Source organism: Triturus cristatus, chromosome 6, assembly GCF_964204655.1.
Source record: "Triturus cristatus chromosome 6, aTriCri1.1, whole genome shotgun sequence".
Lineage (NCBI taxonomy): Eukaryota > Metazoa > Chordata > Amphibia > Caudata > Salamandridae > Triturus > Triturus cristatus.
In genome coordinates this window covers 845,492,078-845,518,855 of record NC_140589.1, presented here as the reverse complement: position 1 = coordinate 845,518,855, position 26,778 = coordinate 845,492,078, and positions in this window count along the sequence as shown.

The following is a 26,778-nucleotide window of genomic DNA, read 5'->3' as shown; positions in this document are numbered from 1 at the left end:
CGATTTTGAGCGAGGCCGCGAGATTTGAGATAACGAATCAGTGTCCTGCCTATCAATTATATCTAGACCGAAGCCATTAAAAACCACATAATCACCACGGAAGACGCTTCACGCAGAATCCAACAATACATTTTATTTTTTCATTTTAAAAGTTATTCTTGACGGGCCAGGCACATATTTCAGTCTGCGATTCTCCTTAATCAGCATGTAATTTGTTTGATAACAATCTCTTTAATTATTTTCATTTAAAAAAGCAGTGCATATTTTACAATGAATTAACTTCCCAGTTAGAATGGAAAAGGAAATTGAAGTAAGGGCCTGCTTCCCTCTGGAAAATAATGATTAATACGCGTGGTTGAGTGCATTATCAAGTGAAATCTACATGATTGGTAATTATGAAGATGCCTGCTCTAATAAAAGTTAACGACCTCTCAAGAGCAAACATACGTTTTCAATTAAGCAGATTTACGCATCGTTTATAGCAGAGCTGGTATTGTTATGTCTGTGCTCAAAGTATTTTCGTTCTGCCAAAACGACTGAGATGGATGAGATTAAAAGTAATCGCATTTGACCTGCTTACAATTAAAAATCGATTCGAGGTGTATGACCTATCAGCACGACATTTATCAACTTGAGGACTGCAGGAAACAGTCTTTGCGACCCTTCTGTGTTGTTCCTGTGGTAGTGGGCATGCGCAATGGAGCCTATTCCATTCTATTCTATTCTAATTCTATTTGTACCTGAGTAACATGACGTATTCGATAATTGTGTGTTACTCTTGTGATGAGAAATTACCCTGGCCCGAGAATGCATTTTGGGGAATATTTACAAGACCCTCTCGCCACCACAATGTAACTTTTAGTGAGGTTGTATTGGCGATAGGGGCTTTGCCTTATTTACAAGGCAGCGTCAAGCCACTTAAAGTGGCTTAATGCTGCCTTGTAAATAAGGCCCCCTTTCATGCTGTACTTAGCGTGAAAGGAGAGAGCAGGGCGTTGCGGTGGGCGTTTCACTGCAACACCTATTGATTTTGACGTTGCACGCTATTTACAAGGGTGGCGTATATAGGAGGCAGCTCCAAAATTAAGACCAGGGAAAACTTGGTCTTACATAGGTGAAACGAGAAATGCTTTATTTCTCCTTGGTTTAGCTTTTTCCATGTGCGCTGCGTTGTGCAGCACACATAGAAACAGCAAATTGACATTATTTGTTTATGTGCAGGAAGGTGACCCTTCCTGCATATAAACAAAGCACATATGACGTTTTTCAACTTCTATGTGTGCTCCATTAAGTATCACACATAGAAGTTTCAAAACGCCATGAATGGTTGTTTATATGCAGGAAAGGTGACCTACCTACACAAAAACAATTATTTTCCCCAACGCAGATACCCTTGCACCTAGTGCAAGGGTGCCAGCGTTGGCGCTACACAGCTGATCTCAGTGCCAGTGCTAGGGGAAATGCAGGGGTGCATGGCATTCTTGTGAATACAGCATATCCCTGCGTTTTCAGAATGCCGAAGTGTGGCGTTAGTAATGTTTGCTTAATGCCACACCTCCATTCTGTTGTAAATATGCTCCTTTGTGCTTAGTAAGAAGCACTAAATACTACATGACACAAATAGCAATAGACAGAAGATGCTCCCTCTCTCTTAGATCATTGTTCTTGGACATCTGTGGTAGGAATTTTGCCCAAAATAACTCTTAATTTCACAAGTTGGCATAATCAATCAATTACTTAGTTATTAATTTGGATCACAAGAGTAATGCATAATTACTGAAATTACTCCGATTACTAAGCTGTAATTAAACCTCCACCCTGACGTTGTATAATATAATTTTTCTCCATTTTCTTGTGTTGGTTTTAATTATTTATTTTGTACAGGTTTGTTTATCATTTTACTGTGATGTTTTACTGTTTCAGGCCTAGTCTGGCCTGCACAAGGCAGTGGGTGTATTTTTGATGAATGTTTCACATCCTCACTGCGGCCATGGTCGATTAAATACAAAATGTATGTTATTTTTTTGGCTTCATGTGCTTGTTGGTGGCTAGGGTTAAGGTGGCCCCTGGAGTTTTCCTTTGTGCTCACCCTTTTTTTGTGAGCCTGTGTGACGGTTGATATTATGGTTGGGAATTTTTAAACTTAATTTCATTTTTATTTTTGGTATTGCTAATTTAATGTTGGTGGGCAAATGGTAGTTGCATGTGTGGGTCTAGACACATTGGCAAATAATACCTTGACAATCTGTTTCCATCACTGATAAAAGATTTGTTTTTTGGGGTGGGGTGGGGTGGTAAAGGTACTCCAGGCAGGACAGGGCAACTATGTTCTCTGATCTCCGTATCTCCTTCTTTGTTGGCCATGCAGCAATGATCATTTGATATAACCAGTGTGTCTGTTTGCGAGAGCCTGCCATGTGTTCTTTGTTCTTCAGGCCTCTTTCTTTGCTGGCCAAGCACAAGTGGCTTTTATAAGACAATCTTTTGGCTCTATCCTACACAATCTTCTGGTTTCTGGTGATTTTAATATACATCCTTGTGGCAACCTACTTTATCCAGTATTTCTGAGTTAGGATGTCCCCGTGTGAGGGGGTTTCATTTTGAACATCATGCCCAGGGGGAATCAATTAATAACATGATAAATGAATGAGACATGGTGGTCTTGATGTCTTTAACCGCCACGCAAACCAAATTTTCCTTGCCAACTTTTAAAGGGCACGGGAAGGGGTCGTTTATAGATTTTATTTTAATCTCCTCCTCTTTGCAATCCTTATTTCATGGTTTTATTATTATGGAGAGTGAAGTTAGTGACCACAATCCACTCTGTGTTCATATGTTGGGCCGATTATCCGTAAAAATCAGTGATGTTTCACCGAGGGTTATATTAAGACCGACTGTTGGCAAGCAAAGACTTAAATGGTCTCAGATCTCCCCAGTTACATTTCACAATAAAGTAAAAGTTTCTTATGCGTTTGAGCTATCATGTTGTACAGCTGTTGGCTCCTCTCCCAATGAGATTATGGACGCATATGAACTAATAGCGCATAAGGCTGGTGAAGTCTTAAGTGCTCCCGCTAGTAGAACTGTCACCCATGGCCCTAGATGGCTCGACTTTCACTGTTCTAAGGCAGCTAAGAAGCTGAGGGAAGCTCTGTCAGCCAAACCAAGGAGCCAATCTGATGTACGCGCTTGTCGTAAAGAATATAAGTTAGCTCTGTTTAAACGGAAGTGTGACCTGAAGGAGGAGGCATGGAGGGAATTGATTGCCGTTAGCACTCTCGGGAATAGCTCCAGGTTTTGGAACGCTGTGAATCAACCATTCCTCTGTCAGGAAGTGGGGGGGGCCCTAGATTCACACATCACTGAGGAGGAGTGGGTGTTTCATTTTCAATCCATGTTTGACTGCCCCACGGAGCACAGCTGCCAAAGGAGTCGGGTCGTAAATGACCTGACAATAATCTTCGAAAAGGATGAGGTTATAACTGATATTGAAGGACTATCCATTAACAAAGCACCGGGCCAGATGGGATTCCCCCGAACCTATTCAAGTCCAACCCCCCTTTTTGGGCACCAATTCTAGTGGCTGTGTTTAACGCAGTGGCAAAAATTGGGTGCCCTCAATCATGGGCTTCCTCCACCATAGTCCCTGTTTTTAAGAAGGGAGATAGAAATAGCTCCCACTGTTACAGGCCCATATCTCTCATTGACTAAGTGGTGAAAGTGGTAGGACATATCCTCTTGCAAAGATTGTCAACCTGGGCAGAGGAGGAAGAGATTCTGTTGGAAGTTCAGTACGATTCCGGTCGGGCCGCTATACCATTGATCAGTGTCTTAACTTATATATGATACTGAGCAAATATACCGTGGCACGTTCCGGTACTATCTATCTTGCCTTCATGGACTTCTCCTCCGCATTTGATTGCGTTAACAGAGCTAAATTGTGGTAGTCCATGAGGGCAAAGGGGGTGGATAACAATATTGTTAAGTTTTTTAGAGGACCTGCACAAATCAACTAAGGCTAACGTCAGGTTCTCCCAGGACCTTCGGGTTACTAGGGACCTTGAGATTAAGAGGGGTGTACGGCAAGGCTGCATTTTGGCCCCATTTTTGTTTAACTTTTATATCAATGACCTGGAGACTGAATTAAGAGCAACTGAAGAGGATTACCCATATATAGGGCGGCGTGACATTCCGTGTCATCCGTCTGCATATTCCTGTAATATGCAGATGATGCCATCCTTATATCTAGGACAGCAATGGGTCTGCAATCCCTTCTAACAGCCTTTTCTAGTTTCATGTCTGATCGGGACCTAACAATTAATAATTCCAAATCTCATGTAATGGAAGTGGGGCAACGATCTAAAAAGAGTTATCATATCAGTGTTGGCTCTGCCAAGATCCCCTGTGCTTATGTATTTTCCTATTTAGGAGTTCTTTTTGACGATAAAATAAAATGGTGTCCTTTAATCTTGAGGAAAAGGGGGGACGTGGTCCGTGTTAATCCGTCAATTGTGCCTCTAAAACAGGGAGGAAACCAACAGGAGCTATGCTAAAGGTTTACCAAGCCAAAAGTGTGGCTATAGCTAACTACGGTAGTGAAATATGGAGATACACTGTTGTGGACTCAATTCAGGTGTTGGAGAACGACTTTTTGAAACGGCTCCTGTGTGTCCAGCACGGATCCCCCAACTTAGTGGCACATGAGGAATTGGGGTCTCTAACCTAAGTGATGTTCTTGCACTGCTCCCTCTGTTTTTCTGGTTGAAGTGTTGGTTAAATAAAGACTTAACCCTCAACCACATAATCTTAAGAGCGTGCATGTCCCTTGATAATGCAACCCGAATCCCGTGGCTCAAGTACATTAAAAGTAGCCTGGAAAAGGTAGGGCGCGGTGATCTATTTTGTAAGCCAGAATTGATTGTCAAGAAGGACGTGGAACTTATCAGGGCAGCCTTCCTGACCCTAAGGAAAGTGGACAGGGAAGCGTGGGAGTTACTGAAAGCTAGTGTCCGCACATTTTTATTACTCAAAACAACTCCGACAACGGAGCCTTACCTTATGGGTTTTTATCAACACATGAGAAATGTTTATTAACTAGGTTCCGTATGAGCCCTTTTCACTTTTTGCTAGCTAGGCCCAAGGGATACAATAGAAGCCAAGTGTTAGCTCCCTGCGGCTGCGACGGACAGTCTCTGCAGGATCTGCTACACTTTATGTTTTTATGTAAGTTGTATGAAGCTCCCCGAAGGCACTTTCTGGTTCCTATTTTAAAAAGATTGAATTTTAGTCAGGCCCGTCCTGCCCTTATGTACCTTCAATTGATAAAAGAAGACTGCATTATCTTCATAGCAGGATTCTTAAAAGCTTCTGTGAAATCGAGGGCCTGCATGGATGTGTAGATAGTGGATGTTTAAGGTTTTACCGGTTTAGCTGATTTTGTGCATTGTTCTAACTGGAGGTCATGCTCTTGCGGTACTTTACATACGAAGGCCCGAACTAATTAGGGTGGGCTTTGGGCCTTATTTATAACCTGTAAAAGAGGTTTGACTTCAATATCTTTTAATGAATTACTGTTTTATCTATCTGCTTTATGTTTTTATGTACTCTTATATGTATAACTTTTATGGTTTTTGATGTAAAACCAAATAAAGTTAATTTGATTGATTGATTGATTGATTGATTGATTGACTCCTGCAACCGCCTCAGTTTGAGGCTGGAAGGTTAGTGCCATGTCCATCCATACGCCCAGGTTTTTGACTGTCTGTTTGGGTGTAGGAGGGGGGCCTAGGATGGAGGGCCACCAAAGCCACTCCACAAATGAGTGTTTTTTCCGAGCAGCAGAATTTCCGATTTGCTGACATTAAGTTGGAGGCAGTTGGATGTCATCCAGTCTGCAATCGCTGATAAATTCTCTTTAGATATAGGTGCCTCCCATGCGGGGTTATCAGATAACGCGATCACTAACTGCATATCATCTGCATAGGAGACCACAGTCAGGCCCTTATCCTTTGCCACTGCTGCCAAGGGTCGAATGTAGATATTAAATGGAGTCGGGCTCAAAGCAGAGCCCTGCGGGACCCCTTGGTGCACACTGTGCATCTGGGAGCAGAAGGGAGGGGCAATCACATGAAAGGATCTCTCAGAGAGGAGCAAGGGAAGCCACCCTAAGGCCGGGCCACAGATACCGATGTCCTCTAAGTGCTGCTGAAGAATCTAGTGAGACACCGTATCAAATGCACTTAGGTCCAATAGGATCAAGGCAGAGTTACCTCCTGAATCCAGTGAGAGCCGCAGGTGTTCCGTGACTACCAAAAGGGCAGATTCCATGCTGTGCCATGGGCGGAAACCATTCTGAGAAGGGTCCAGTGGGTTATAAGTGTCGATTAAGTTGGTGAGAATTGTATTAATGTGGGCTTCGGTAATCTTAGCTGTCAGAGGAAGGAGGGAGATGGGACGTAAATTCTCCGGCTTGGAGTCATCTAATGTAGGTTTTTTTAGGAGAGGGATCCTCCTAGTGTGTTTCTAGGTGGCAGGCACCACAGCAGTGGATAGAGACACATTTATGAGGGTGCAAAACAAAGGCAATAGCGGCGGGAGAAAAGTCAGAAATTGGTTGGGTTTGAGGGGATCCGCCGGGGATCCGGATTTAAGTCTGTTACAAATCAGACGCATGGCTTGCTGAGAAAGCACAGGAAAGGTGGAGAGTGACGGGCAAATAGTGGGCGTAGGAATAGGACTGCCTGTTGGGAGCACCGTATGAGGAAAGGCTTTATAAATATCCTCAACCTTGTAATGAAGAAAGCTGCAAGAGTCTCACATTGCTTTTCGGAGGTGAGGGGGGAAGAAATGGACTGCCCAGAAGTTTTAAGATCCTTAAGTAAGGAGAATATGCATTTAGTGGGATTACTGCTTTTTGAAATTTTCTCTGCAAAAAAGTCAGCTCTCTCCTTCTGAATAGACATGTGATATTGTTTAATCACTGCCCGATATTGTGATTTCAGCGCAGGGCCATACTGCTGTCTCCAAGCCCTTTTCAGGGCTTTGCATGCCCTCCTAGCCTGAGCCAGCTTGTCATTAAACCATGGACCAGATTGTGTTCTGCGGCTATGGGATGTCTTAGCAGGGATAATGGTGTCAAGAGTGTGTGAGAGCCAGTCTGACAGGATACTATTTGCCCTATCCAGACTGTTAGGTAAGTTAGGTATTTGACTGAGACGGAGGTCACGGAAGTGAACAGCATCCAGCTTTTGCCATGGTTGTTTTAGGATGGATTTCCGAGAAACATCCTGAGGGGGGCCTATTCCAAGAAGTGTCATCGACACCAAATAGTGGTCGGACCAGCTTATGGGGAGTGGCGGGCTAACTGGAAGGGTGGGTAAATTAGAATGAAGAGGGTATAACAGATGGCCTGCCGAGTGAGTACTGTTAGGGACGTGTTGTATAACTTTGAAGGCAGCAGGGTCCACTAGAATGTTGCTAATTTCCCTATCTTGACTCGCTTCCAGGTGCAGGTTAAGGTCCCCAACAATATTAAAATCAGCCGAGCTAGTAGCTAATAAGCTGGATATAGTAATAAGGGCTTCCATAAAACCTTTAGAAGGCCCTGGGGGGACCATAAATCAGAAGGCCAGAGAGGGTTAAGTTGGCATTAGTAGAGATTTTGAAGAGCGCACATTCAGAGTCTGCAATGCTTTCTTTGGTCAGAGTGCAGGTAAATCCAGTTTTGTAAATGATAGCAATGCCACCGCCCCTGCCTTCCTTATTAAGTGTTTTAATGGCATAGCCCGGGGCAGTGCCAACTTAGGTTCTGCCTCCGGGTTTACAGTAAGTCAGGTCTTAGCCAAAAAAAGGATATCAGGAGCCTCATCCTGAATTAGGTCAAACACTTCAGCAAAGTGTTTGACCAACGAGTGACAGTTGAGACTAAGGAGTTTGATGGCGGGTAGGGGAGCGTATGCAAGACTAACAGCCGCCAAAGAGTTAAAACCGCAGGAAGTACAAACAAAAGGACCCTCCAAAGGAATATTAGGCTGGTTTGTACATTGATAAATACTCTTACCATTAGCAGCAAGGTTGTTCTGTGAGTAAGGTCGTTGAAGGGAGGCTAAACCGGCAGCATGTCTGGCATCTGGTGATGTCCAGGCGCGGACAGGCGCAGAATGGGAATGGCTTAGGTGCGCAGCGGCGCGCCCTCTGAGCGCATCTCACAAGCATGAGCTTATGTAGGCAGCGAAGACAGGGAAACAACACCTAGACCGCTGCCTGCCCGCCCGTATGTGCCTAAGCAGGAAGTGAGGACGCGTGCCTTCTGTTCAACGCTCAATCGGCACTAACGCCATGGCGGACCGGAGCAGAAGGCTGGAGAAGTGCGTGCAAAGGAGCTGCAAGTGGGCCAAATGCAATACCAGAAAAAACAGATAACAACATTTTAGAAAACAATAAAAACACTTAAAATGCAGTACGTTGAAGAAATAAAATCCTGATATCGTTTCAAGTCAGAGAATAACGAGGACATGCAACATGCAGGGCACGAGTAGACTCTGTCACTGTCCGCTGCACGCCCGCACAAGCATTGAAGAACCAGAAACCTTATGGGCCTGGCGGCGCAGGGTATGCCTTAATCTCCTGGGTTCTCCTGCTTCAGCTAACAGAGACACTGGGACACTCTGTCGGCGTAAAAGATCAGATTTTATTAGCTGCAGCTAGTACAGTTGTCCTAGAAGTACACACTGTATGTTCTCATGAGACTGCCACTTCACTCCGTGGCGCACAATCTTTTATAGTACATAGGTGACATATACATTAACGAAGGACACACCTAAAACATACATGGAAAAACCAATAAGAATAGTCTGAAAATAAGTTAGAGCCAATAGAAAGAATTGGAAAACAAAAGTATCGGATAACCTGAAGAAGCCTCTCCTCTAACTGTGTTTGCCATCCCTCCCACAGGTAAAGGTATTAACGTGTCCGCAACTGACTTGCAGGTGACGTGATACGTTTGTGTGTTTTGGAGGACAGTTGTGAAACGAGAGAATACGAGCAGAGGACAGCGAAGGCCAGAAGATAAGATAAAGTCAGAAGAGAATAATGTGAACCAACAGATAGTGAAGACAGGGATTAGAAAAACCAGACAGGGATTAGTGTACTCGGCCAGTCTCTAACACCAGCTTTGTAAACAGAGGCACAAGGCTATTTTGACACAATATTGCAGGAAAAGCAGAAAAGACTTCGTTCGTGGTGCTGCCTGAGTGAGGGCAACACAAAATGGCGGCGGAGCACAAAATGGAGGCTCAATACTATCGTGATCGAAAATCGAATTTCCTCAGCATGAGCTTATCTAGGCAGGGAAGGCAGAGAACCAACAGCTAGACCACTGTCTGCCCTCCCGCCCGGAAGTGCCTAAGCAGGAAGTGAGGGCACGTGCCTTCTGCTCCCCGCTCAATCGGCACTAACGCTGAGGCAGACCGGAGCAGAAGGCTGGAGAAGTGTGTGCGAAGGAATTGCAAGTGGGCCCAACGCAATGCCAGATAAAAAGAGGTTTTTCTAAAACACTTTAGAAAACAATAAACAAATTAACTCTTAAAATGCAGCACGTTGAAGAAATAAAATCCTGATAGCGTGTCAAGTCAGAGAATGAAAAGGACAAGCAACATGCTGGGTGCAAGTAGACTCTGTCCATGTCCCAGATTAAGCAACATGTTTCATGTATTGTGTGTTTTATAGTATTATTTTACATTGAGGACTTGGTGAGAGAAACATTTTCTTTTTTAAATTCATTGTATATTGTTGTGCATTCATGATTCTTCTAAGTAAAAAATTGATTAAAGATACTATTACTACTACTACAATACAAGGTGATGCTGTTGGTCGCAGTCTCTGCAGAAGCAGCAAACACCATTGCCATCTCCCCCAACACCCACAGCAAGAACTGATTGCTTCAAGTTCACTGCCAATCTCAGTATTGGGTTGGTTTAGTTCAGCAGGACTTGAGTTAAGTGCAAAGGCACATGGAACTCAGGTCCAGCAACTTGCACCATTAATGTCAATTCAGAAGATGGTCCATTACTATTTGGATGACCCAATAGAAATCTTTTACGTGGATCAAGAATCCTTGACTTATTGGTATGGGAAGAGGGAACAGTGAGCGGAGATCAGCAGGCTAGCAATAAAGTATTTTGCATGTCTGGTAGAAAGTGTGTCTTTGCAGCATGGTTTTAGTGCAGCTGACGCAGTTGTTGTAGTAAGAAAGACCAGTCTCTCACACAAAAATGTGGACAGACTTGTGATGATAAAAACAAATACTTCATTCCAAGAGATTATAACGCTCCAGAAACAACCAAGAATGATGAAAGCAATTGGCCAGACATCTCAAGTGTGGCCAGTGGTTACCTCCTGATGACCCTCCTGATTATGAAGATAAACTCTACTTGCTAAATTAATATACCAGAACATTACATATAGGAGGACTGTTTAAAAAAAATATCTATCTATCAGGTATTTAATTTTCTACTTATGCCACCTATTGGACATACTGTACAGGAATGAAGTGAACCTGTGTTGATGACAAAGGTGGGCAATCAAGGAGGACAGAGGAGCAATTATTTGGCCAAATCTGGCTTAACGGCGAGAGCTGAGAACGACAAATTCAACCTTGGATTCAAAAGTAGACTTTAACCCCTTCGCTGCTAGGCCTTTTCCCCTCCTGTGCTAAGCCTTTTTTGGGCTATTTGGGGTAGTGCGCGCTTAGGCCCCTGTAACTTTTTGACCACATTAGGTATCCATGCCAAATTTGCGTCCTTTTCTTCCAACATCTTGGGGATTCTAAAGGTACCCAGGGTTTGTGGATTCTCCTAGAGGATTCCCAGAAATTAGTCAAAATACAGCAAAATTTTGTTTTTTTTGTGAAAAATGGGAAAAACGGGCTGCAAATGAAAGCTTCTGGGTTTTTCTCTGCAAATGGTATCAAAAAAGGGTTTGTGGGGCTGAAATCACCATTTTTCCAGCTTTTAGGGAATGACAGAATTTTGTTAGAAAACCAACATTTTTTACAAAGTTTTGGCATTTTTCTGGGACATACCTATTTTTGATATTTTTTGTGCTTTCAACCTCCTTCCAGTTAATGGTAGAAATGGGTACAAAAACAATAATGGATCCTGGAAAGCTATACATTTTTAAAAAGTAGACAAAATTCTGAATTCTGCAAGGGGTCATTTGTGTAGATCCATCAAGGTTTCTTTATAGAAACTTACAGGTAAATATAGGAAAAATTAAATTTGTTGAAAAAAGCAGCATTTTGAGTCAACGTTTTCACCTGTAACTTCTTCGAATTATGACATCTCTTTGAAAGCAATGTACCGTTACATCCGGTGGACCTTCCTGGTTGTGGGGACATATAGGACTTGTAGGTTCACCAAGAGCCCAACGAACCCAGAGTAGAAAACTGAGCAGCATTTTGTAATGTTTTTTTTTTTGTTCCGGGTATATAGCAATTATTGTGGGAAAATGTATACATGGAAAAATCGGTATGAAAGACACCTATGTATTTCTGAAATGGGAACAAATTACAGAGTTTAGAAACAGTGCATATTTGCACATTTTCGAAATTGGGAATACTCATATTTGCATGACAATTATTGGTCATTTTTCAAAATGACTTTTTTTTTACACAATGTCTTTCATTTGGAAGGGAGAAATGCATCAAAAACCAATAGGTAATAACAGTTGCTTTAAAAATCTGAACTACCCTAAGTCTCCCGATAAAAATGGTACCTCACTTGTGTGGGTAGGCATAGTGCCCACAACAGGAAGTGGCTCAAAACCTAAGGTGAACGCACCACATTTTCACACTGAAAATTTACACTTTATTTGCGAAGAGTCTAGCTGTAGTTTTTGAACCCTAGCCCTGCCGGCACCTAGGGAAACCTAGCAAACCTATACATTTTTGAAAACTAGACACCCAGGGGCATCCAGGATGGGGTGACTTGACTGCCTCCCACCATGGTCTGTTACCCAGAATCCCTTGCAAACGTAAAAATTGACAAAAAAAACACATTTTCCCCACATTTCTGTGATGGAAAGTTCTGGAATCTGCGTGGATCCACAAATTTTCACCCACCCCGCGTTCCCCAAAGTCCTACGAGAAAAATGGTACCTCACTTGTGCGGGTCGGCCTAGTGCCCGCGACAGGAAACGCCACAAAACGCAACGTGGTTTTGCAGTGAAAAATGACCCTTTTTTTGGCAAAGTGACTAGCTGTAGATTTTGAACCCTAGCCCTGCCGGCACCTAGGGAAACCTACCAAACCTATACATTTTGGAAAACTAGACACCCAGGGGAATCCAGGATGGGGTGACTTGACTGCCTCCCACCATGGTCTGTTACCCAGAATCCCTTGCAAACGTAAAAAATTGACAAAAAAAAACACATTTTCCCCACATTTCTGTGATGGAAAGTTCTGGAATCTTCGTGGATCCACAATTTTCCACCCACCCCGCGTTCCCCAAAGTCCTACGAGAAAAATGGTACCTCACTTGTGCGGGTCGGCCTAGTGCCCGCGACAGGAAACGCCGCAAAACGCAACGTGGATTTGCAGTGAAAAATGACCCTTTTTTTGGCAAAGTGACTAGCTGTGGATTTTGAACCCTAGCCCTGCCGGCACCTAGGGAAACCTAGCAAACCTATACATTTTTAAAAACTAGACACCCAGGGGAATCCAGGATGGGGTGACTTGACTGCCTCCCACCATGGTCTGTTACCCAGAATCCCTTGCAAACGTAAAAAATTGACAAAAAAACACATTTTCCCCACATTTCTGTGATGGAAAGTTCTGGAATCTACGTGGATCCACAAATTTCCACCCACCCCGCGTTCCCCAAAGTCCTACGAGAAAAATGGTACCTCACTTGTGCGGGTCGGCCTAGTGCCCGCGACAGGAAACGCCACAAAACACAACGTGGTTTTGCAGTGAAAAATGACCCTTTTTTTGGCAAAGTGACTAGCTGTAGATTTTGAACCCTAGCCCTGCCGGCACCTAGGGAAACCTAGCAAACCTATACATTTTTGAAAACTAGACACCCAGGGGAATCCAGTATGGGGTGACTTGACTGCCTCCCACCATGGCCTGTTACCCAGAATCCCTTGCAAACGTAAAAAATTGACAAAAAAACCACATTTTCCCCACATTTCTGTGATGGAAAGTTCTGGAATCTGCGTGGATCCACAAATTTCCACCCACCCCGCGTTCCCCAAAGTCCTACGAGAAAAATGGTACCTCACTTGTGCGGGTCGGCCTAGTGCCCGCGACAGGAAACGCCGCAAAACGCAACGTGGTTTTGCAGTGAAAAATGACCCTTTTTTTGGCAAAGTGACTAGCTGTAGATTTTGAACCCTAGCCCTGCCGGCACCTAGGGAAGCCTAGCAAACCTATACATTTTTGAAAACTAGACACCCAGGGGAATCCAGGATGGGGTGACTTGACTGCCTCCCACCATGGTCTGTTACCCAGAATCCCTTGCAAACGTAAAAAATTGACAAAAAAAACACATTTTCCCCACATTTCTGTGATGGAAAGTTCTGGAATCTGCGTGGATCCACAAATTTCCACCCACCCCGCGTTCCCCAAAGTCCTACGAGAAAAATGGTACCTTACTTGTGCGGGTCGGCCTAGTGCCCGCGACAGGAAACGGCGCAAAATGCAATGTGGTTTTGCAGTGAAAAATGACCCTTTTTTTGGCAAAGTGACTAGCTGTAGATTTTGAACCCTAGCCCTGCGGGCACCTAGGGAAACCTAGCAAACCTATACATTTTTGAAAACTAGACACCCAGGGGAATCCAGGATGGGGTGACTTGACTGCCTCCCACCATGGTCTGTTACCCAGAATCCCTTGCAAACGTAAAAAATTGACAAAAAAAACACATTTTCCCCACATTTCTGTGATGGAAAGTTCTGGAATCTGCGTGGATCCACAAATTTCCACCCACCCCGCGTTCCCCAAAGTCCTACAAGAAAAATGGTACCTCACTTTTGCGGGTCGGCCTAGTGCCCGCGACAGGAAACGCCGCAAAACGCAACGTGGTTTTGCAGTGAAAAATGACCCTTTTTTTGGCAAAGTGACTAGCTGTAGATATTGAACCCTAGCCCTGCCGGCACCTAGGGAAACCTAGCAAACCTATACATTTTTGAAAACTAGACACCCAGGGGAATCCAGGATGGGGTGACTTGACTGCCTCCCACCATGGTCTGTTACCCAGAATCCCTTGCAAACGTAAAGAATTGACAAAAAAAACACATTTTCCCCACATTTCTGTGATGGAAAGTTCTGGAATCTGAGTGGATCCACTAATTTGCACCCACCCCGCGTTCCCCAAAGTCCTACGAGAAAAAAGGTACCTCACTTGTGCGGGTCGGCCTAGTTCCCGCGACAGGAAACGGCGCAAAACGCAACGTGGTCACACCTCAGTGTTGCAGTGAAAAATGACCCTTTTTTGGCAAAGTGACTAGCTGTAGTTTTTGAACCCTAGCCCTGCCGGCACCTAGGGAAACCTACCAAAACCACGCATTTCTGAAAACTAGACACCCGGCGGCTTCCAGGGAGGTATGGCTTGCGTGGATCCCCCAAAGTTTACTTACCCAGAATCCCCTGCAAACCTCAATTTTTGCTGAAAAAATCACTTTTTTCACACATTTTGGGGTGGGAAAGTTGTGGCATCACCGGGCTCACACAAATTTACCACCACCCAGCGTTCCCCCAGGTCTCCCGGTAAAAATGGTGCCTCACTTGTGTGGGAGGCCCAAGTACCCGCGGCAGGCAAGGGCCCAAAACGTAGTGAGGCGACATCAAAGTGGCCTATGGCAAAACCACCTGGTTTTGCAAGGGGGGTCACTTTGGTTTTTGGCCAGGTGCTCGGCGGCCATCTAGGGAAACCTACCAAACCCACGCATTTCTGAAAACTAGACACCAGGCGGCTTCCAGGGAGGTATGGCTTGCGTGGATCCCCCAACGTTTCCTTACCCAGAATCCCCTGCAAACCTCAATATTTGCTGAAAAAATCACCTTTTTCACACATTTTGGGGTGGGAAAGTTGTGGCATCACCGGGCTCACACAAATTTACCACCACCCAGCGTTCCCCCAGGTCTCCCGGTAAAAATGGTGCCTCACTTGTGTGGGAGGCCCAAGTACCCACAGCAGGCAAGGGCCCAAAACGTAGTGAGGTGACATCAAAGTGGCCTATCGCAAAACCACCTGGTTTTGCAAGGGGGGTCACTTTGGTTTTTGGCCCGGTGCTCGGCGGCCATCTAGGGAAACCTACCAAACCCATGCATTTCTGAAAACTAGACACCCGGCCGCTTCCAGGGAGGTATGGCTTGCGTGGATCCCCCAACGTTTCCTTACCCAGAATCCCCTGCAAACCTCAATTTTTGCTGAAAAAATCACTTTTTTCACACATTTTGGGGTGGGAAAGTAGTGGCATCACTGGGCTCACACAAACTTACCACCACCCAGCATTCCCCCAGGTCTCCCGGTAAAAATGGTGCCTCACTTGTGTGGGAGGCCCAAGTACCCGCGGCAGGCAAGGGCCCAAAACGTAGTGATGGGACATTTGGGATAGGCAATGTTGATGTCGCCTCACTATGTTTTGGGCCCTTGCCTGCCGCGGGTACTTGGGTCTCCCACACAAGTGAGGCACCATTTTTACCGGGAGACCTGGGGGAACGCTGGGTGGTGGTAAATTTGTGTGAGCCCGGTGATGCCACTACTTTCCCACCCCAAAATGTGCGAAAAAAGTGATTTTTTCAGCAAAAATTGAGGTTTGCAGGGGATTCTGGGTAAGGAAACGTTGGGGGATCCACGCAAGCCATACCTCCCTGGAAGCGGCCGGGTGTCTAGTTTTCAGAAATGCGTGGGTTTGGTAGGTTTCCCTAGATGGCCGCCGAGCACCGGGCCAAAAACCAAAGTGACCCCCCTTGCAAAACCAGGTGGTTTTGCGATAGGCCACTTTGATGTCGCCTCACTACGTTTTGGGCCCTTGCCTGCCGCGGGTACTTGGGCCTCCCACACAAGTGAGGCACCATTTTTACCGGGAGACCTGGGGGAACGCTGGGTGGTGGTAAATCTGTGTGAGCCCGGTGATGCCACTACTTTCCCACCCCAAAATGTGTGAAAAAAGTGATTTTTTTCAGCAAAAATTGAGGTTTGCAGGGGATTCTGGGTAAGGAAACGCTGGGGGATCCACGCAAGCCATACCTCCCTGGAAGCTGCCGGGTGTCTAGTTTTCAGAAATGCGTGGGTTTGGTAGGTTTCCCTAGATGCCGCCGAGCACCGGGCCAAAAACCAAAGTGACCCCCCTTGCAAAACCAGGTGGTTTTGCGATAGGCCACTTTGATGTCGCCTCACTACGTTTTGGGCCCTTGCCTGCCGCGGGTACTTGGGCCTCCCACACAAGTGAGGCACCATTTTTACCGGGAGACCTGGGGGAATGCTGGGTGGTGGTAAATTTGTGTGAGCCCGGTGATGCCACAACTTTCCCACCCCAAAATGTGTGAAAAAAGCGATTCTTTCAGCAAAAATTGAGGTTTGCAGGGGATTCTGGGTAAGGAAACGTTGGGGGATCCACGCAAGCCATACCTCCCTGGAAGCGGCCGGGTGTCTAGTTTTCAGAAATGCATGGGTTTGGTAGGTTTCCCTAGATGGCCGCCGAGCACCGGGCCAAAAACCAAAGTGACCCCCCTTGCAATACCAGGTGGTTTTGCCATAGGCCACTTTGATGTCGCCTCACTACGTTTTGGGCCCTTGCCTGCCGCGGGTACTTGGGCCTCCCACACAAGTGAGGCACCATTTTTACCGGGAGACCTGGGGGAACGCTGGGTGGTGGTAAATTTGTGTGAGCCCGTTGATGCCACTACTTTCCCACCCCAAAATGTGTGAAAAAAGTGATTTTTTCAGCAAAAATTGAGGTTTGCAGGGGATTCTGGGTAAGGAAACGTTGGGGGATCCACGCAAGCCATACCTCCCTGGAAGCCGCCGGGTGTCTAGTTTTCAGAAATGCATGGATTTGGTAGGTTTCCCTAGATGGCCGCCGCGCACCGGGCCAAAAACCAAAGTGACCCCCCTTGCAAAACCAGGTGGTTTTGCGATAGGCCACTTTGATGTCGCCTCACTACGTTTTGGGCCCTTGCCTGCCGCGGGTACTTGGGCCTCCCACACAAGTGAGGCACCATTTTTACCGGGAGATCTGGGGGAACGCTGGGTGGTGGTAAATTTGTGTGAGCCCGGTGATGCCACTACTTTCCCACCCCAAAATGTGTGAAAAAAGTGATTTTTTCAGCAAAAAATGAGGTTTGCAGGGGATTCTGGGTAAGGAAACGTTGGGGGATCCACGCAAGCCACACCTCCCTGGAAGCCGCCGGGTGTCTAGTTTTCAGAAATGCGTGGGTTTGGTAGGTTTCCCTAGATGGCCGCCGAGCACCGGGCCAAAAACCAAAGTGACCCCCCCTTGCAAAACCAGATTATCTATTGTTCCTACAGCGTGAGAATTTTGGAATAATATTGCAAAGAAAATGTGGCAGACATTTTGAGGTTTGCAGGACATTGGGGATAAAAAAAAATTGTAATTCACAATAGAGACATCACCATGAACTCCCATGGGTTTCCGACAATATCTAAAGTTGGTGGGTTAATCTTGCATGGAAAGTGTAACTTGGCAGAGAAACTAAAGACAAAGATTCCTGCACAACCATCTATTCCTCAAACACACACACATACTGGTTGGATTTGGCACGAGGGCGAGTCATGGTTCAGTGTATTAAATTTTATTAACAAGAGATTTCACAAAAATGAAATGCACTGTCAATAATTAAATTCACAAAAAACCAAACCAATGACTCGCAGCTCGTGAGCTGTAAAGCCACGTCAAGGCACCAACCACTTTACAGGCCATTCACACACCTTTCATACGTGATACAAACAAGACCATTCGCACCACCAGGCACAAAAGCAACACATTACAAAATTCACCAAAAAGGGACAAGGTACACCCTGCTTCAGAAAGACAAATATTACTGCACAGCCATCTAATCCGCAAGCACACACACATACTGGTTGGATTTGGCACGAGGGTGAGTGATGGTTCAGTAGATACAATTGTATTAGCAGGTGATTTCACAGAAATGAAATGCACTGGTAATAATTGAAAGGGCGAGAAACTGAACCATTGACTCACAGCTCGTGAGCTGTAAAGCCACGACAAGGCACCAACCTCTTTACAGGCCATTCATACACCTTTCATACGTGTGAGACATACAAAACCATTCACACCGCCAGCTGCGGGCCCATCACATAACAAAACTCACACCAGCACACAGCGCCATTCAAGGGCCCATCACTTTCACATGCCCACAATCCAGACACAGCAACTACAAAGGCTGATGGATTGCGTGGAGTGGCACTCAGCTAGCAGTGTGTGTAGTGACCAGCAGAAAGTCAATACTCACACACAGCCAGCAGAGCACCAGTCCACACACACCGCTAGCCAAACACCAGTCCACGCACACCGCTAGCCAAGCGCCAGTCCACGGACACCACCAGCCAAGCACCAGTCCGCACACACCATCAGTCCACGCACACCGCCAGCCAAGTACCAGTCCACGCACACCACCTGCCAAGCACCATTCCACGCACACTGCCAGCCAAGCTCGAGTCCACGCACACCACCAGCCACGCACCAGTCCATGCACACCGCAAGACCATGCACACCGCCAGCCAAGCACCATTCCACGCACACCACCAACCAAGTGCCAGTCCATACACACCAACAGCCAAGCGCAAGCCTACACACACCGCCATCACATTTAGGATTTTTTTTAAAAGAAAAATAAAAACACAAACAAATTGCAAATAGATACAAATCTTCTAACAGAAAATCAGCAACTAAATACATTGCACTAACACCAACCTTGAAACAGAATCAAATTATCCAAAGAATACAGACCAGGCAGTTCACTTTACCACTCAAGAATCCTCCAAATTTTTTTTTCGTGTGTGGTATGCTCTAAAACAAGCAGAGAGACACAGTGCAGGATGAGAAGGACAGTCGGGGCAGTACATACGACTCTCCTTCCGCAAACCTTTTCGCCAACAGACTCTACATCTCCTACTGGGAAAATCTTTTGCGGGTGTGGGAGGAATGTGATCTGGAAAGTGTCGTTCTTTCAATCTAGCAACATCCTCCACCAGTCCAACTCTAGGAACACTTGCCTGTTCCACTACAACAAGGCTGCCTATTACAGACTCCTGAAACTTAGCAAAAGTCATCTTTGACTCAGGGCAAGAATCCTGGAACACAACAAAAGCATTAAACATTGCCATGTGGAAAAGATGGATAGCCAACTTCTTGTACCAAATGTAAGCCTTACGAAGAGCAGTGTAAGGTTCCAACCTCTGATCTACTCTGTCAACACCACCCATGTGCCTATTATAGTCTAAAATGCACACAGGTTTGCGCGCTTCAGCGACCTGACCCCAAACAGTCACAGGTGCAGTGCTTTCATCATGGATGGTAGTCAGCATGTAGACATCTCTCCTGTCTGTAAACTTCACAGCAAGAAGCTCCTGGCAACGCAACTCACTGCACTGTCCCCGCACAAGCTTTTGACAAACAAGTTCTTTCGGGAAACCTTTACGGTTAGAGCGGATTGTGCCACAAGCAAGAGTGTCCACTTTGGCCAATTCTCTGAACAACCGCACACCAGTGTAGAAGTTGTCTACATATAAATGGTGGCCTTTGTAAAAAAATCCTCTTCCAAGTTCCCAAACAATTTTCTCAGTCACTCCAAAAGTGGACGGACAACCAGGGAGGTTAAACCTAGATTCCTTACCGGTGTACACCCTGAAATTAGAGACATATCCAGTCCTACTGTCACACAGCATATACAGCTTTATTCCATAGCGTGCCCTCTTACTAGGAATGTATTGCCTAAAACCCAAGCGGCCCTTGAACAACACCAAAGACTCATCCACTGCAATTTGTTTCCCAGGAGCATAGATCTCAGGAAATCGATCAACAAAGTGATCAAGGACAGGCCTAATCTTAAAAAGACGGTCACAGTCAGGGTGATCTCGTGGCAACGCTAAACCATTATCAACAAAATGCATCATCCAAAGCAGTAGCAAATACCTGTCACGACTCATGACTGCCGGAAAAATAGACGTTGCCATCAAGGGACTGCTAGACCAATATGAAGACATTGATGGCTTCCTTAGCAAGCCCGTCAAAAAAGTTAAACCCAAGAACTTCTTCATCTCTTCAACATTTGTGGGAGTCCACCAGGTAGCTCTAGAGTGTGGCTTAAGACTGGCACAGTTGTCCCTCAAAAACTGTTCGGCATACAAATTAGTCTGCTCAACAATCTCTGCAAAAAACACATCATCCATAAACAACTGAAAAAAATTGACCGGCAAAAAGTTTTCAGTATTCACTCTAGACCCTGGAACACCAGTAAACTCTGGCAATGCCGGCTGCACCATGCCAGGGGCAACCCAGAGGTCATCACTTTCAAAGGGAAGCCTAGCAGCCCCAGCCTGCAGCCCAGAAGCCTCTTGCCGCACTACACCAACGGGAAGCCTTGCAGCCCCAGCCTGCAACCCAGATGCCTCTTGCCGCACTATCGGCACATCAGTCTCCTCCTCTAACACAGGCACCTCATCCGCACTAAGAGTATCTTCATCATCCGATGACTCCATACGGAGAGACAACTCACTGCCAGAATCGTCCCCTGCCTCCTCTCCCTCAGATGCAGAGTCAGTCTCTGAACCAATATCAGAGGAAGACTCAAACAGCAAACCAACAACCTGCTGAGCAGTCATCCTGCGGCTAGCCATTATACTTACTAAGATAGAAGACTGCACAAACAAGTCAACAACAACCAACAATGTGCAAACCAAGTAAGTAAAGAAATGTGTACCTTTATCACAAAGATCAATGTACTCAAAAACTATACAATCCAATTACAAGAGACAGCTGCACTCACCAGAAACCAACTCTGCAGTGACACAGCAAAAACCAACGATATCAAACTAGAAAGAAGAAAAAAGAAACAAATTACTCACAAGACAACAAAATACACATCGAGCACCAATGCAAAAAGTTTTTGACACTCAAAAAACAAACATACTGCTATTATTACACCATTTGCAAAAAAAATTCATGCAGAGAAATCAAACACATTTACATTGCACAAAAAAGAGTCTCTTACCAAACTACACGAACAGCAGAACCGCCAGAAACACGGCAAACTGAAAAGAGCAAAAGCCTTCACCTAGAACAAAAAAGTAAAAAAAAAAACATTACTATTGCAATTCACAAAAAAAAAACAATAAACATAACAACATTCTATGTTACTACCCAAATGGTCAATCGTTATGTTCCAGGTGGGGCAGAAAACAGCAGGAAAAAAAGGCTACTCTGTCCCGGGGCGGGTGGGCCAAATACATATTATAAAAATTGCCCCCTGGAAGCGACACTTGCCAAAGGGGTCACTTCCATTTTTATTTACACTAATTCCCTGGTGTCTAGTGGGCTTTTCTGCCCCCCTCCCCCCCCTGGGGCCACACACGGAGCGAAAGTGGACCGATCTGCCCCCAGGGGGGGCAGAAAAGTCTGTGCACAAATTCTCCCAAATTCAGCCCCAGGGAAGCGACCCTTGCCCAAGGGGTCGCTTCCCATATCAATATATCGAAATTCCCTGGTGTCTAGTGGGCTGTTCTGCCCCCCCCTGGGGGCAGAAACGGACCGGAAGTGGACCGATCTGCCCCCAGGGGGGGCAGAAGAGTCTTTGCAAAAATTCTCCCCCAGGGAAGCGACCCTTGCCCAAGGGGTCGCTTCACAGATCACCATTACGACATCCCTGGTGTCTAGTGGGCTTTTCTGCCCCCCCTGGGGGCAGAAACGGACCGGAAGTGGACCGATCTGCCCCCAGGGGGGGCAGAAGAGTCTTTGCAAAAATTCTCCCCCAGGGAAGCAACCCTTGCCCAAGGGGTCGCTTCCCATATCAATATATCAAAATTCCCTGGTGTCTAGTGGGCTTTTCTGCCCCCCCTGGGGGCAGAAACGGACCGGAAGTGGACCGATCTGCCCCCAGGGGGGGCAGAAGAGTCTTTGCAAAATTTCTCCCCCAGGGAAGCGACCCTTGCCCAAGGGGTCGCTTCCCATATCACCATTACGACATCCCTGGTGTCTAGTGGGCTTTTCTGCCCCCCCTGGGTGCAGAAACGGACCGAAAGTGGACCGATCTGCCCCAGGGGGGGCAGAAAAGTCTGTCCAAAAATTGTCCCCCAGGGAAGCGACCCTTGCCCAAGGGGTCGCTTCCCAAATGACCAAAAACAACATCCCTGGGGTCTAGTGGGGGCATTCCTGTCCCACGATCGCGACGCTGTGCGCGATCGTGGGACAGGAATGCCCAGCATTGAGACATCAGGGGAGAGGAAATACTCTTTCCTCTCCCCCGATGCCTCAAGGCCCTGGAATTCCACCCCCCTGCCACACCGCAGCAAAACACCTACCTGATCCATTGGACGCGCTGGAAGAAATGAATTCCAGCGCGTCCAACGCTTCCTGATGACGCCAGCGCGCGATATGCGCGCTGACGTCATCAGGAAGCGTGGGGGGGCTCGGGGGTGGCAGCAGAAACTCTTCCGCTGCCATCCCCATCTGTGGGGGCACGATCGATGCCCTAGGGGGGGAGCGCCAGCGCTTCCCCCAGGGGCTGTGCTCATGACGGAGCGGTTCCGTCATGAGCACAGCTCAACCGATGCTCATGACGGAACCGTTCCGTCATGAGCATCGAAGGGGTTAACATGAGCTAATGTTGACAGTCTGTTGCAATAGAATCCTCATTTTACTAAAAAGAAGTTAAAGAACAAGGACATATTCGCCATCCCAATCGTTTGTTTCATTCCCTTGCTGAGCTGCCAGTAAACATGGAAAATATTGTCCTATATTGTTTATCACTTTCATGGAGAAAACAGACACACAAAAAAGTAACTAGGCAGTGCCCTTGGAATAGGCATCTTACTTGCACCAATAGTATTTTCAAATAAATAATTCATGTTGTGGAGGCTGAGAGGGTCTAGTGAACTAAACTAGATCATGTAATTTTTTAATGGAAAATTGGGCAGCATTGCTTGTCTTGCACATTTGACTGGGATATATACTTTTGTATTTCATTTTTTATCTTAAGCTCCTCATCTCTAGGTTATTCAGAGACCCAGTCAGTTTATTTACCAAGACTAAACTAATCCTCAAATTGTTTTCATTCTTTTTTTTAATACTATAGGTTTATATATCTATTTTGGGTGAAATCTAAAAAACAGCCAGAAAAAGGACTATTGTTCATCCACTTCAGTGAGAAACAGGAGGACTCAAAGAGGCTTATTCCTGCAGACTTGAGAGAGGTGAATTGTTGGACATGGCATCTTTTGGCATGGTTTCTACTGTCTTTTTGCTTCTAGCCTCCTGTTTTTGATTGTGTTCTGCGTTTCGTTTTTGCTGGTTTCAGGACTCTCAGCACCTTACCACTGCTGACCAGTGCTAAAGTGCATGCACTCTGTGTCTAAACACATGATGGTAATTGTTTTCTCCATGATTGGCACATTTGATTTACTAGTTAGTCCTTAGTATAGGGTACCAGGGGTGTTCAGGGCCTCTAGCATGCAGCACTAATTGTGCAACCTACCCAGTAGCTTTTGAAACATGGCTCAGGCCTGCCACTGCAGTGTCTCTCTGTGCAGTTTTAAACTGCCATTTCACCTACTTGCCAGGCCCAACCCCTCCTTTTTATTACATGCAAGACACCCCTAAGGTAGGCCCTCTGTAGCCCCATGGGCAGGTTAAATTCTATTTAAAAGGTATGACATCTACTGGTGAGTTTTACTTGTCCTGGTATTGAACAACTGGTAAATTTGTTTTTCACTACAGCAATGCTTATCTACCCCATAGGTTAGCATTGGAGCTGCCTTGTAACACCTTAAAAGTGCATCTGCCAATTGGGAGCAAATAAAAAAATATGAGATTTGTGTCTCTGGACTCACAATTTAAAAATCGCATTGTTTAGTGAAGTTGGCTTTTATATTATAGGTCTAAAACTTCCCTTTTCATGAAGTTGGCATTTTCTCACTTTAACCATTCTGTGCCTTTGCCTGTCCCTAGAATACACATCTGGGTTGGATGACAGTTGGGCTTTGGGAATTCACTCTAGACAGTCACACACAAAGGGAGCTGAGGTGTGACCTGCATATCTTGATGGCCCATTACCAGGCTGATGGGTCTTCCTGAGCTAGAGTGGTGGGAGGAGTTGACACTTGCACCTGAATAGAGCTGTTTCGGTCCCAACACAAATCATTCTCCACCCCCCTGTAGTGTGTCTGAAACTAGGGTGAGGAAGGGCAGGGTCCGACTCCTGTGCACTACAATGACCCTTCTTTGAAGTCTCACTATTTCAAAGGCCAAATTGGGTATAAGTACTGGACGTCTGACACCGTATACTCAGAACACTTCTGGAGTGAGGACATTATACCAAGAAAAATAGATGTTGCAATGCCAGGCGGGACTACCACTTTGTTGCGTGCTTTCCTGTTTTGACCTGGTGCCTGCTGCTTCTGTCTATGGAGTGAGAGGACTGGACTTCGCTCTTTGCATCCTGCTTTCTATGGTTCTCCATGGGATTGAGTTGAGCTTGTCTCCTGTTGGAAGTCTCAGGACCATCAAAAACTTCACCTGCAGTACCTGGGCTTTTCTGCTAAGAGCCCTATTCTGCCAAGTGGTGCCAATTTCAGTTCCTGAGGCCTTGGATGTGAGTTTGCTGTGCTAAACAAGAAGATACAAGGACATCGACTTTGAGTGTGACTTCAGAGTCAGCACTGCTCTTCAACACTGCCTGAACCGGAGCTGTGGGCCCCACTCAACGCAATGACCGCAACTTGTAACGCAGACTCCGCTCCTGCCACAGCACCCCCGAAGATTCGCCACAGTGTGAGTCTTGAACACAGTGTCACCAAAATTCATGACATGAGACTATGACTCTGCCACAGCACCTGTGGCCTTGTGCTGTGGCATCAACATTGTGTAGTCAACTATTCGCTGCTTGACCCTCGACGCTTCATCGACCCCACACCATCAGTGGAACCGATGCCTCGCCACCAAGGCCACATCACCTTCCCTGTGCCTTGCAACATCCTGGGCATCATCGGCTCAATGACTGCACTGCCTCCAGCAACTGATGCCTCAGTGACGCCTCATCTCTGTTGTGCAATGCACTGTCCCAAGCACCGATGTGCCAATGAACTGCACAGACAGTGAGGAACTGACGCCGCACCAGCCTCAGAGCCGCCTCAATTCCCTGGCGCCTCACAACGTCTTTGTTTTGTCATCGTTTCAAAGGTACTTGAGATCCAACTTTGTCAAGCACATCATTATAGCCCCAGCCAGAGCTTTGTGATTCTAAATGCTAGAACTGCATTTAATCTTTGAGAATTTGATTATGATTTGTGTTTGTTGGAATTTTGTTATTTTGGTCTTGTTTTCTAAACTGGTGTGCAGTACTTTGATGATGTTTTCACTGTGTGTGTGTGCAAATACTTTACACATTGCCTCTGGAGATAAGCCTGGCTGCTCTGGCCAAGCTAACAAGAGGGTGAGCACGGGTTATCTTTATTGTGTAACTTACCTACCCTGACTAGGATTGGGGCTCCCTACTTGGACTTGGCGCATACCTCTGCCAAATAGAGATCCTATTTCTAACATGAATTAATTAGGAAAATGCATAGTGGCTAAAATGGCAACCTCTTACTAAGAGGTTTGCTTGAGGTCTACTTGACTGGACACAGAAAAATATCGTTATTGTTAAAGTGATCAGTCGGGTACATGCATCTAGTTGTCTGGGTTTGGTGGTACAAGATTGGTTCTTCTCACTTCTTAGTTAATGACACAGTGCGCCAGCCTTTCCTTTGCCCTCCACTTGCTCGTGCACCATGATTCTTATTGCTTACCTTGGCTCTCCAATATTGACCTTTTATTTTTACACTCCACAGCTCCAGCTTTCCGGTTCAGCCCTGCACCCAAGACAGACAATGCCAAAAAATATAAAGACACACCACCCATTCATATACTGTATAATTGTATAATTTTACTTTTCCTAACTATTTTTTAACTGTGTTGGTTCTCCTTATTTTGCACTTTCAAGGTGATTGGACAGCTTGGGAGTTCAAGAGCTGAAGAAAACTTTGGTAACTGAATTGTCATCCTACTTCCAAATGTTATGTGTTCATCGACTTGATGAATGTTGTGTCTGTCTATCACTCACCTTTCCCCAATCCCGCTACCAACCTTTTTATGAAACTTCTAGCCCTCTTTCACCAGGTTGTGTGATCAGTTGATGTGTGTTAATTTCCACCATCAACAGATATAAAAATTGGCAGGCTGTTACAGGAGGTCGTTACCAAAATGTGCACATTTTCCCACCACACACCTCCTATGCAGGCATAACAGGGACATCATTGTGCAGAGACTTGATTAAAACAATGTTTTTGTCCAGTGCATGCCTGATGGATTAAACGAAGTAACATTCTTCTGAGTACTGACTCCTGAGAATTGAGGGCTTCATTATGCTTACTTTAGTAAATGACGAAACAGTATGCTGCTAGTTGTTGTGTTTTCATAGCGGTCTCTGTCTTGATTTGTCTATTCACTCTGTGTTTAAGTGGATGTGATGTATATTAAGAATG